The sequence below is a fragment of the Dipteris shenzhenensis genome, chromosome 12 (genome assembly GCF_047967505.1).
Source record: "Dipteris shenzhenensis isolate YYH24624 ecotype China chromosome 12, Dip_SZ_1.0, whole genome shotgun sequence".
Taxonomy (NCBI): domain Eukaryota; kingdom Viridiplantae; phylum Streptophyta; class Polypodiopsida; order Gleicheniales; family Dipteridaceae; genus Dipteris; species Dipteris shenzhenensis.
The window spans coordinates 39866396-39878509 of NC_141607.1; the positions used below are offsets into that span (position 1 = coordinate 39866396).

The following is a 12114-nucleotide window of genomic DNA, read 5'->3' on the forward strand; positions in this document are numbered from 1 at the left end:
CTTCCTAGTGTCTGACCAGTGTCTGACCAGCCATTGGACACTATTGTGCAACCATACTTTGGCCACTTCTCCTTCACCACTTGAAGCTCCTTCTTAATGGACTTCACCTCTTCCCTAAGGTCTTTAGTGCAGAAGGTTTCATATGAAGAAGGTTTCCATGAAGGTCCAACCTCCCCAACTGCTTTGACAAAGTCCAAGAAGAAAGGGCTACGAATTAAATTGAAAGACAAATCCTCCGCAAAAAAGAATTTCCTGCAAGCACTCATGGCCTTCTCTCTTGCAGCCACTTGCCAAGACTGTACAAGAGTATGTTGTTTGCTCCCATAGGTTGGAAGCTTAGGACTCAGGAGGTAGAGACTTGAAAGTTGAGAGTCGAGACTCTTCACTCGAGGCTAGAGCTTGCAGCCTGCAAGGATGCTTATAACGTATATGATATATCTGCAAATTGCAATTTGCACCTTGAAAGTAATGCAAGGCTAAGGTCTGAAGCTATCTGCAGATTCCAGACTGCAAAGTTCAAACAAGAGTCAAGACAATAAAAATAATTATAACTTATAAGTGAAGCTTGAAGTTTCAACTTTCAAGTTTCAACAGGCTGTAGCATTCACTTGCCAACTTTCAAGCTTCAAAGATAGGTTCTAACAGGTTACAGCAGCAAGAAAATTACCTTACAGGAGAGAACTCAGCATGGGGGGGCTGGAGCTGGAGCCTGGGACTGCACAGTCCAGTAGAGCCTACAGTCTAGACTCTAGTCTTGACTCTTGAGTAGCGTGTAGAGCAGTCACCACTGACCAGTGGGCTGTATGACTTGGGCTGTAGGCTCAAGGCTGTAGAAGACTAGAGCAGGCTGCAGCTTGCAGCATGCAACCCGTTACCCTAGGGCCTGGGTTGCTTCCAACGCAGGAGGTACGAAAGCTGTCGCGCAGGTACGGGCGTCAAAACGGGCGTGGAAAAAGAGGCGAATTTGCATATTTTATGACTTTAGGGTTTTTTCAAACGTGGGTTTTTCAAACGTTTGAAAATTTTCAAACTTGTGCACTAAAAGCAAAGTTTGATTGAAGTTTCCAAACGCCTATTTTTCAAACGTTTCCAAACATTTGGTAAGCCAATCAAACGCATTTGATAGTAACCATGCATGGAACACGTTATGCATAGTCCAACTGTCTGGTAGGCGTAACTTCATTGAGACATCGTTGATCTTTTGAATAATAGGGAATGGTCCGAAGCTCCTGAAGGATAGCTTAGGGCATCGCTTGCGCACCTGCTTCAATCGTTGCTTGATAATGCGTAAATACACCGATTGACCCTCTTTATACTGGACATCTCGTCTGGATTTATTAGCTTGGCGTGTATACGATGCTTGAGCTTTGGCGATGCGGTTTTTCACGGACTCCGTAATCTCTGCCATGGATTCAGTGGTTTTGTTGGCTTCAAGAGATGGAGACACTATCTGGGTGAGGAATGAGGTAAATCGCCGTCCAAACGCCGCTTCATAAGGTGTGTGACCAATACTCGAAGAATAGGTATCGTTTAGAATGGCCTGCACAAGCAGAAGAAACTGCTCCCACTTTCCCTGAGCATCATGACAATATGATTTCAAAATATCAAATGCCATACCATTATACTTTTCCGTCTCGCCGTTCGATTGCGGATGGAAAGCACTAGACATCTGCAACTTAGTACCAAAATTATCCAACAAGGCTCGCCAAAAGCTAGACGTAAACTTGGAGTATCCGTCGGATGTGATGGTCCTTGGCAACCCTTAAACGGGATACCAATACTTGATAAACAAACGAGCTGCATCTTCAGCGTTGGCCGTTTGTTTGCAGGGAATGAGCATACAATATTTACTAAAGCGACAAACAATAGTAAGACATTGAGTATTACGCGTACTTGCGGATGGTGGAAGTGGTCCCACGAAATCCATACCTATGTCTTGGAAAGGACCGTCGGGGATTGGCAATGGCATAAGTAAGCCTGCCGCTTTCTTGTGGGAAGCCTTGATCTTTTGGCATATTTGACAATTCTGCACATAACCGTATACGTCCTTCCGCATCTTTGGCCAATAGAAATAATGCTCTAACTTCTCCAAAGTCCCGTTGATACCTCAGTGACCATCGGTAAGGGCGCGTTCTGTGCCTTCATGCTATCAAGATCCTTTCCTTTGATTTCGAGCACAATGGCTTGCTCAATGGTCTGGATGGAACCTTTCCGACTAAGAGAGTCTGTAATGGGGTTGTTTTTGCCGGGAACATACTCAATCATTTCCCCAAACTGTTGGAATATTTGACTCCACCGCTGTTGCCGATCACTCCATTGCGTACTAGGCATTGTCTGAAGCCACTTAAGGGCTTGGTGATCTATCTTCACTGTGAAAGTCCGTCCGTATAGGAAAGGCTTCCAATGTTTTAATGCCTGGATGACACCGAGGAGCTCTCTATCATACACTGAATAGTTCTTTTTGGCATCGTTAAGCTTTCTGCTGTAGTATGCCACGGGCCTATCCTCTTGCTGTAAAACTGCCCCTATGGCGACAGTGCTAGCGTCTGTGATTATCAGAAATGGATCATCCCAAGAGGCGATCTCCATAATTGGTGCTGTCGTGGCCAACCGTTGCAAGTCGTGGAAGGTCTGCAAAGCTTTGGCTATGACTTGAACTTTTTGTTTGCGTGTCTTTACCCCCCTTGAGTAAATCTGTAAGAGGGGCTGCGTATGTTGAGAAACCCTCCATGTGCGAGTTGTATGCTTGACACAAACCCACAAAGGATCGGATCTCCTGGGCCGTCGTGGGGACAGTCCAACTTGTGATAGGGTGGATCTTCTCAGGGTCCAATCGAATCCCTTGAGCACTAATGATGTAGCCCAAATACTGAATTTCCTGCAATCCGAATTCACTTTTCTTTGCGTTGAGATAAAGCTGGTTATCACATAATAACTGTAGGGCACATCACACATCCTTAATGAAGGGCCAGAAGGGGGAAGAAGAGCAAGAGGAAGAGAGTGTGAGAGGGAGAAGACTCAAGTGTGCGGGTGTGAAGTGATGAGCCACACCACAAACTCATTAGTTTTATTAGGATTAGGTTTTACCCTATGACTGTCTTAAGACAGTCATAGGTGTCCTATCTTTAATAAAAGGGTGGCAATGTGCCTTTACCCCAACAACCTCCCACCTAAAGGCCAACGTGCCTAAAGGGGAGAAAAGAATAAAAATTACAGCAATATACAGTTACTGTATACAAGACCATAAAATAAGAATGGTCTCATCCTAATCCCATGATGTGGCGGCAATGTGCAAACCGCTCTGTAGGCAAGCTCTTAGTGAGCAAATCTGCAGGATTATCATCAGTATGCACCTTCACAAGCTCAAGTTGCTTGTCTTCCAGTACCTCCCTGATGAAATGATATTTCACATCTATGTGCTTGGTCTTCTGATAAAAGACCGGATTCTTTGCCAACATGATAGCACTCTGACTATCACAATGCAAAACTGGCATATCTCCTGTAATGCCCAAATCTCCCACCAGCCGAGTAAGCCATATTGCTTCTTTGCAAGCCTCAGTGGCTGCAACATATTCAGCTTCAGTAGTTGACAGTGCAACGCATTTCTGCAACCGAGACACCCATGATATAGCACCTCCTGCAAATGTGAAAATATAACCGGTAGTAGACTTCCGGTTATCTGCATTCCCTGCATAGTCTGAATCTGTAAAACCATGCACCAATGCATCCTGCCTACCATAGCATATGCACAAGTCTTTGGTACCCTTGAGATACCTCAAGACACCTTTCACTGCTTCCCAGTGCCTCTTGCCTGGATTTGCCATATACCTGCTGATGACTCTCACCGCAAAAGCAATATCCGGACGAGTGGCAACCATGGCATACATCAAAGAACCAACTGCAGATGCATACGGAACCTTGGCCATTTCAGCCTTATCATCATCTGATCTGGGGCTGTCCTTACTGCTGAGCTTTAAATGTGGAGGCAACGGGGTACTAATAGACTTCCCCCCCTCCATTTTAAACCGCTGCAGTACTTTGTCAATGTACTCCTTCTGTGACAGAAACATAAGTCCCTTGGACCTGTCACGAGTAATCCGCATGCCAAGAATATGATTTGCATCACCCAAGTCTTTCATGTCAAAAGACTTATGCAGTTGTTTCTTCAAAGCACTAATCTCATGCTGAGATTTACTGGCAATAAGCATGTCATCCACATATAGAATGAGTAGCATCAAACTGCCATCCTGTGCCCGTTTGGTGTATAAGCAATGATCGGTCTCACACCTATGATACCCTTGGGACTGCATGAAGGCATCAAACTTCTTGTACCATTCTCTTGGCGCCTGCTTGAGTCCATACAAGCTCCTCTTGAGCTTACACACAAGCTGCTCTTTTCCTTTAACAGCATATCCCTCTGGCTGACTCATATAGATCTCATCATGGAGATCTCCGTGAAGAAAGGCTGTCTTCACATCCATCTGACATAAATCCATGTCTTCATGAGCAACAAGAGCTAACACTGCTCTCAAAGTAGTCATCTTGACTACAGGGGAAAAGATCTCATCAAAGTCAATGCCCTTCTCCTGCTTAAATCCCTTGGCAACCAATCTGGCCTTATACCTCGGTAAAGCATTTGAATCCACTTTGACTTTGTAAACCCACTTGCATGGCAAAACCTTTCTGCCTGCAGGTAGCGGCACCAAGTCCCATGTATCATTTTGAAGTAGGGAGTCCATTTCTGACTGCATGGCTTTCTCCCACTTCTTTTTCTCTGTTCTTCCCATAGCTTCCTTGAAGCTGGAAGGCTCACCACAATCTGTCAGCATGATAAAATCAGCCACATTATTGGCTTCTGGAACAAACCTGGCAGGAGGCCGTTGTACACGGGTGCTCCTCCTAACAAAATGTTCCGGATTAGGCTGCTGTCCAGCCTGTTCGTCATGCATGACGGGTGGCTGTACCACCATATCTGGCTGTTCTACAGCCCCATCTGCTGGCATTCTAGTCGTGCATCATTGGCAAAATTATCTGGCTGATTTTCAGCCTGTATACCCTCTTGAACAGGGTTATCTGCAGCAGCCTGCTGCTGCATATAAATGGGCATGCTTTGCTGTCCAACATCATCATAAATAACCCTCCTGTATTCCACAGGTTGCACGGGTTCCTTGTGTACACTATCCTCTTTAAAGATGACATCATTGCTGCGTATAATCTTCCGTTTAACGGGATCCCATAACCTGTACCCCATTTCACCTTCGTCACCATAACCCATAAAGATGCATCTGATAGACTTTGGCTCCAGTTTGGTGCGCAGTTCTTTGCGTACATGAGCAAAGCACTCGCAGCCAAACACACGTAAGTGCTTGTATGAAGGTGGCTTGCCAGACCACACCTCCTCTGGCACTTTCAACTCCAAAGCCTTGTTTGGCGACCTGTTAATAATGTGAACTGCTGTTTGCACTGCTTCTGCCCAAAAGCCATGGGGTAATGCAGCATAAGACAACATACATCGAACCTTCTCCTGAATAGTTCGATTCATCCGCTCACTTGCACCATTTTGAGATGCATTATGAGGGGCTGTGAGTTCCTGTTTGATGCCCTTAGCTTCGCAAAACTGCACAAAAGCATGTGACACATACTCGCCCCCATTATCGGATCTGAGGCATTTCAGCCTGCGACCTGTCCGATTCTCAACCTGAGCGACAAACTTCTTGAAAGCATCTAAGGCATCGCCCTTATGCTTCACGAAATAGACCCACACTTTGCGTGTGGCATCATCAATGAAAGTAATAAAATATTTTGCACCCCCTAGTGATAACTGTGGCATCTCACACAAATCAGTGTGCACTAGATCAAGCGGTGCTCTATTCTGGGGAGTTCTCCTCTTATGAGGAGTCACAGAATGCTTGCCAAATATGCAATGATCACAAGTAGGCAAATCTGAAAAAGAAAGAGACGGCAGATAACCCAAACGTGACAGTTCTTGCATTCCTTTAACAGACATGTGTCCCAACCGGCTATGCCACAATGAAACCTTTGGCAGCTCGGTTATGGCAACAACATGATTACCCACACTGGAAACATAAAGAGGGTACAAGGTATCACTCTTAAAACCCTCAGCCACTACAGCCTGGCCATCAGTAATCACCCATTTGGAATCCCCAAATGTGGTGTGGTAACCACTGTTATCCAATAAGCCAGTGCTAATCAGATTTTTCTTGATTTGCGGCACATGGCGGACACCATCAAGCATAAATATGCGTCCATCAAGGAATACTATCTGTATACTGCCAATCCCTGCAATCTGACATGCATAGTTGTTCCCAAGATGAACAACTCCATACGTACCTGTGTAGGAAGTAAACCACTCCCTATGAGGAGTAACATGAAAAGAAGCACCTGAGTCCAAGAGCCAGGTGTGCATGTCATGGCCATCAATAACCAAAGCATGTGCTATTACAGCAGAAGAGCATAAAACATCATCTATGTCACTGTCACTGTCCTCTGCTGCAACATTCACTGCATCCAAGTCATCTGCCTTGGCCTTGCCTTTGCCTTTGCTTCCATTGCCTGCATCCTTTGTTTCAGCCTTCTTGGCTTTCTGATCCCGTATGAACTTGAAGCACTTAGACTTCACATGTCCCTTCTTGCCACAATAAAAGCATTCAATATCCTTTTTGCCACGGGACTGACTGCGGGATTTGGACTTGCTAGCAGATCTCCCCTTCTGCTGAGTCCTGCCTCTATCCTATACCTGCAAGGCATTTGAAGACTTGCTGCTCGCATTATTCTTCCTGCTCATCTCCTCCATAAGGAGAGAGCTCTCTACATCAGCATACATAAGAGTGACATTCGAATTTGACAGGGTGGTCTTGAAAGTGTCCTAACTCTCAGGGAGGGTACACAGCAAGAAAGTAGCCTTGAACTCCTCATCAAGGTTCAATCCCTGTGCAATCAGCTGTGTAAAGATGGCATTGAACTCACTCAAGTGTGAGGTCATAGCTGTACCTTCCTTCATGCGAAGATCAACCAGCTTCTTCAACCAATAAACCTTACTGGCTGAGCTCTTTTGGGCATACAACTCTTCTAGCCTTTGCCATAGGCCATAAGAGGTCTTTTCAGCCTGAACATTGAACACAAGAGTGTCAGAAATAGTGAGCATGATAGCTGCCCTTGCGGACAAATCAAGCTCTTCCCAGTCATCAGCTGCCATGTCAGATGGCTTGACACCCTTCACCCTTATGGGCTTAGAAATCTTCTTTAACAGAAGTACATTCAAGCACTGTTCTGCCCATAATGCATAATTGTGTGCTCCTTCCAGTTTCTTTATGTTCAGAATTGAAGATTCACTTCCCCCTGATGCCATATCAGATAAGGAAAGTATCTGACTCCCTAGAAGAAAAAAAAGACTGAATAAAAATTCTGATTTCTCAGAAAAAAAAAACCTGCTCTATCAAGAGCCAGGAGCACTCACAATAGTGCTGTTTTTTTACTGTCAGGAAAATCTGCAGCAAAACAGTAAATGTCCCTGCAAATACTGTACCTTCTGACACACTGTACCGTGCTCAAATAGGCATAAACAGTAATTGCAGAATGCTGCAGCTGCTCCACAAGTGCTTTAACAGTGCATCATTGGCTGACAAAACACAAAACACTGCTGTAAACACTGCTGTACTGGCTGTACTGATCACTTCTCCCACCTCAGATGAGGTATTGCATTGAGTTAATATGCATAAACCACTTGGCAAACACCCAAAAAAAAATGACACTTCAGCCTGTCACAAAACCTGCAACAGAAAATGGGATAAATCCCAAGCAATCACCCTTCTGCCAAGGGGATAAAATGCATCTGAAGATCTCTGTTGGTAACCCAAGTGCTATCAAACAAAATCTGGGCAAAAGCCCCTTGATCTGATACCTGAACCAAGTGAAGAACACCTCAACACTGAGGTAGCATGCAATGTGAAAATCTCTCTGACAGAATCAACCAACAGTGTAATGCAAATACTGCCCTGTGTAGAAAAGACATACACAGATCCCAACGTACAAACACTCAATGAGGAACCTTTTGAGCACTGTCAACGATGGGACAGTTAGGGACCGAGTAAACTCGATGCGCCCTGGCCAAGCGTGGCTCAACTGAGGTTCTCTGAGTGTTGCACAAGAAATGTGACCTGCAAGAAAATGTCACCTCCACACTGCGGAAATCGAGGCAAATGTGTGCTCTCTGGCACCACACTACCTCAAGGCATACAAAGCATCAACTGCCAGGCAAAAGCCCTATGATCTGCTCACCCGGAAACTGAGATTCAAGCCCAGTAAAAGCATGAAAGTCCTCTGCTAAATCAAGGCATTTCCTTCACGAAAACAGATACCTGTGCAATCAACCACACACTGTGGTTCTCTTCACCTCAAGCACGAGGTAAATGAAGGTACTTGCTGTACTTTCAAGAAAACACAGTTTTGTGAACTGAAAGATGATCCTGAATCAAGAGCAGAGAGCTCTTTCTCCTTCTTTTTCTTCCCAAAAAAAAATTCTGTGCCTGCTGTACTTCCTGTACCTGCGCAGTCCTGCTGTACGTGCTGTACCTGTGCAGTGCAGGGTACGAAATCCCAGAAGAGAGAAACAAAATTTTTTTTTTCGAATGTTCTCCCTGATGCAGCTCCCTGTAGGTACGGCGACGTCCGTACTGTACGGACGCCCGTACGGAGTTCGTACGACGGTACGGACGGCCGTACGGTCGTTAACTGCTCGAACTTGTGCGACGCCCGGATGAAGATCGAGGGATCTAACAGCTAGCAACTGCTATGCAGCTGCTGGCGTGACGCGGCGCCGCCCTGCTGCAGCTAGCAGCTGCGCTACTGCTCGCGACCTGCTCTATGCCCGCGCGCGCGCCCGCGCCTTGCTCTATGCCCGCGCCCGCGCCCTGCTTACGCTGCCGCCTGATGGCTCGCGCTGTCGCCTGTTGGCCTGCGCTGCCGCCTGCTGGCCCGTTGGCCCTTGCAGAGGCTAGGTAGAGGTCGAGGGGGGTGGGTAGGCAAGGGTAGAGGGAGAAGAGGCTCTGATACCAGTTGAAGGGCCAGAAGGGGGAAGAAGAGCAAGAGGAAGAGAGTGTGAGAGGGAGAAGACTCAAGTGTGCGGGTGTGAAGTGATGAGCCACACCACAAACTCATTAGTTTTATTAGGATTAGGTTTTACCCTATGACTGTCTTAAGACAGTCATAGGTGTCCTATCTTTAATAAAAGGGTGGCAATGTGCCTTTACCCCAACACTTAATATGCTGCTCGGCTGTCGCGGAAAAGATAAGGATATCATTGAGAAAGATAAACAGGCACTTCCCAATATACTCTGCGAATACCCGGGACATCATCACGACGAACTCGTAATGAGCTCGCTTAGTTCGAAAAGCTGTCTTTGGGATGTCAGCTTCAAAAATCCAGCCACTCTTGAGGTCAATCTTTGGAAAAAAATCTTGCACCATTGAGTCTTTCCAAGATGTACTCAATGCGGGGCATAGAAAACTTGTTGCTTACCGTAAGCTTGTTGAGTGCTCTGTAGTCGACACATAGTCGTGCGGACTTATCCTTCTTTGCCACAAACAGAATGGGTGCAGCAAAAGGCGAAGAAGGTCTAATAAACCCTGCGCGCAGTAATTGAGACAATTGCTGCTCTAACTTCCCCTCCATAGACTTTGAAAGTCGATAAGGGAACTTACTTGGAGGTGTCGAGTCCGGAAGGAGATTGATGCGATGGTATTCTGGTCGGTTGGGAGGTAGCTGGGGTGGCAGATCGTCTCGGAGCATGATGTCTTCGAACTCTTGGAGTAGATCCACCATTGCTTGCCCCATCGGAGGAGCGGCTTGAATTGTAGTGATCTAGCACTGGACATAGACAAGTGCACACATGGCACCCTTGCGGGCGGCACGACCTACTTGAATATGAGAGATTAATGGAATCCCTGGTATGCTCCGATCACCGCGTATCACGGCGGGCTCAGGTAAACCTTCCACAATTGTGAAGGTGTCCTGCCGCCAATCAAGCGTCGGAACATGCTCATGGAACCACTAAATCTTGAGGATCATGTCGCACCCCATCAAAGGAATCAATATAAAATCCCGCGTAAACATGGCCTTGTGAACTGAAAAAGTGAATTGGATGGCCTTATGCGTGATGTGTGTGTGCAAGCCGGGCGTGAACCCGTCCATTGCAAGCTTGTGAGGCACCAAGGTGCACCCCACTGTCTTGGCAAGCTGAGGGGAGATGACATCTTCTGAACTCCCCATATCGAACATGATAATAAACTGATGCCTGTTAGCTGTGCCGTACGCTCGAATGAGCGCCTTCTTTTGATCTGAGAATTCGCTCTCGTTCTTACCTTGAAAGACCACCGTGTTTAAAGCAGGGAAGACGACATTCGTAGCTGAGGATGGAGGTGGCACTGGAAGAGCCAATTCATTAGCGACGGACGAAGTAGGTGCTTTTGCAGCCTTTTCGGCATTCAAAGGAGGGAAGACGACATTCGTAGCTGAGGATGGAGGTGGCACTGGAAGAGCCAATTCATTAGCGACGGACGAAGTAGGTGCTTTCGCAGCCTTTTCGGCAAGCCATTTTGGACAATCCTTCTTGCCATGCCCAGCGATGTGGTGGCAATGAAAGCAGCGATGTTCTTGGTGGTACCGCTTCTGCTCGTCGGCGGGTTGTAGATAGCCTCCCGTAATACCCGCTTTAGCCTTCTCATCCGGAGTCATCTTTGGCTTGGACTCCTCCTTTTGACCAGAAGCCTGGCCGTCTTTCTTTTGGAACTGGTTGTCCTTCTTTTGATCCTTACCTGCTATGTTGTTTGATTGCTGTGGGGCTTTGGAATCTTTCTGGATGTGCTTGGGCTTTCTCCCGTTTAGCATCATCTCTTGATTTTGTGTGAGAGTTAGCGCCTGCTTGTAATCCGGCGGGTCGAAGTTCCAAATGGTGAAACGCATGTTCGTGTCCAATCCTCGAATGAATTGCTTCATCTTGGCGCTCTCCGTCACACCCAACTGTTGTGCCAGTGTGATGACCTTGTTACTGTATGTCAACACAGGCAAACCATTCTGGGATAGACGAGCGAACTCATCCTCTAGGTTAAGCAGATAAGGTTAAGCAGATATTGGGGTGGGAGAAAACGGGCTTTGAGGTCGGCCACAAACATTGCCCAAATGAAATTCGTCTTAAACGTGTTTGGGTCAGTATGCTTACCAGCCCAATGCTTACCAAGTCACCGCCTCACCTGTAAGATGAGGGGCTGCAAGGTGGACTTTCTCTTGCTCATCTTGAATTCGTGCTAACGGAAAATGAGCTACAAACTGATGAATAAACTGTAAAATTGTTGAATGGTCACACTTACCATCAAACTTAACAAAATTTGAAGTGGACCGAGTGAGTGGTGTTACCTTTGTCGATGGCGAAGCTATGGTGGAGACGGCTGCTGTGCTCATACTTGCCTGCATAGCGGCTAACCTCTGTTTGTGTTGGAGAAGCATTGCCTCTCGGTCTAGCTTTTGTTGCCTCTCTGCCTGGGCGAGCTCTGCGCGTCGCGGTGCCTCCTCATTTTTGCGTTCCTCACACATCATCAAGAGCAGTTTTTCAAAATCTGTGGTTCCTCTTTCTTCCAGCGGCTTTTTTGCTTCTTTTTCCTCTAGACATTGTTTTATCTGGTCGAGCTGTCTTCTGCTTTCTTCCAGCTGGGATGAATGTTCTTCGAGTTGCTGCAGCAGGACGCGATTCTGCTCTAGAAGGTTCGCCATCACTTCTTGAGCATTTGGTGGAAGCGTATCTTGTTGGTAGTCTTTCTCCTCTTCAAAGTCTTCGTGGTTGAAATCTTTTCCTGACCCTTCCATGGTGCTTGATTGTGTGTCCTTTCTGGATCTCAACACAACCATACACTCGCAGTAGTCAAGCTGGATACAGACCGAAGCTCTATTACCAATGTAACATGCAACGGTTATCTGATCGTGTAATTCACATCAAGACCTTTAAACCTTTAGCGAGGATTGAGCGTTGTTTACCATAGAGAGAGAAAGGAGATGAGGGTAGAGAGAGAGTAGAGTCGACGACCGATTGGGTCCTTGTACCC

The 12114-nt window shown here is 46.5% G+C and overlaps 1 protein-coding gene across 1 annotated transcript in view; it reads left to right on the forward strand.

Annotated features, from left to right (window-relative positions):
* LOC147896209 (NAD(P)-linked oxidoreductase superfamily protein) overlaps positions 1-12114 on the forward strand; it is a 41565-nt gene that overhangs the window by 11212 nt on the left and 18239 nt on the right. The gene's annotated exons all lie outside the window — the stretch shown is intronic.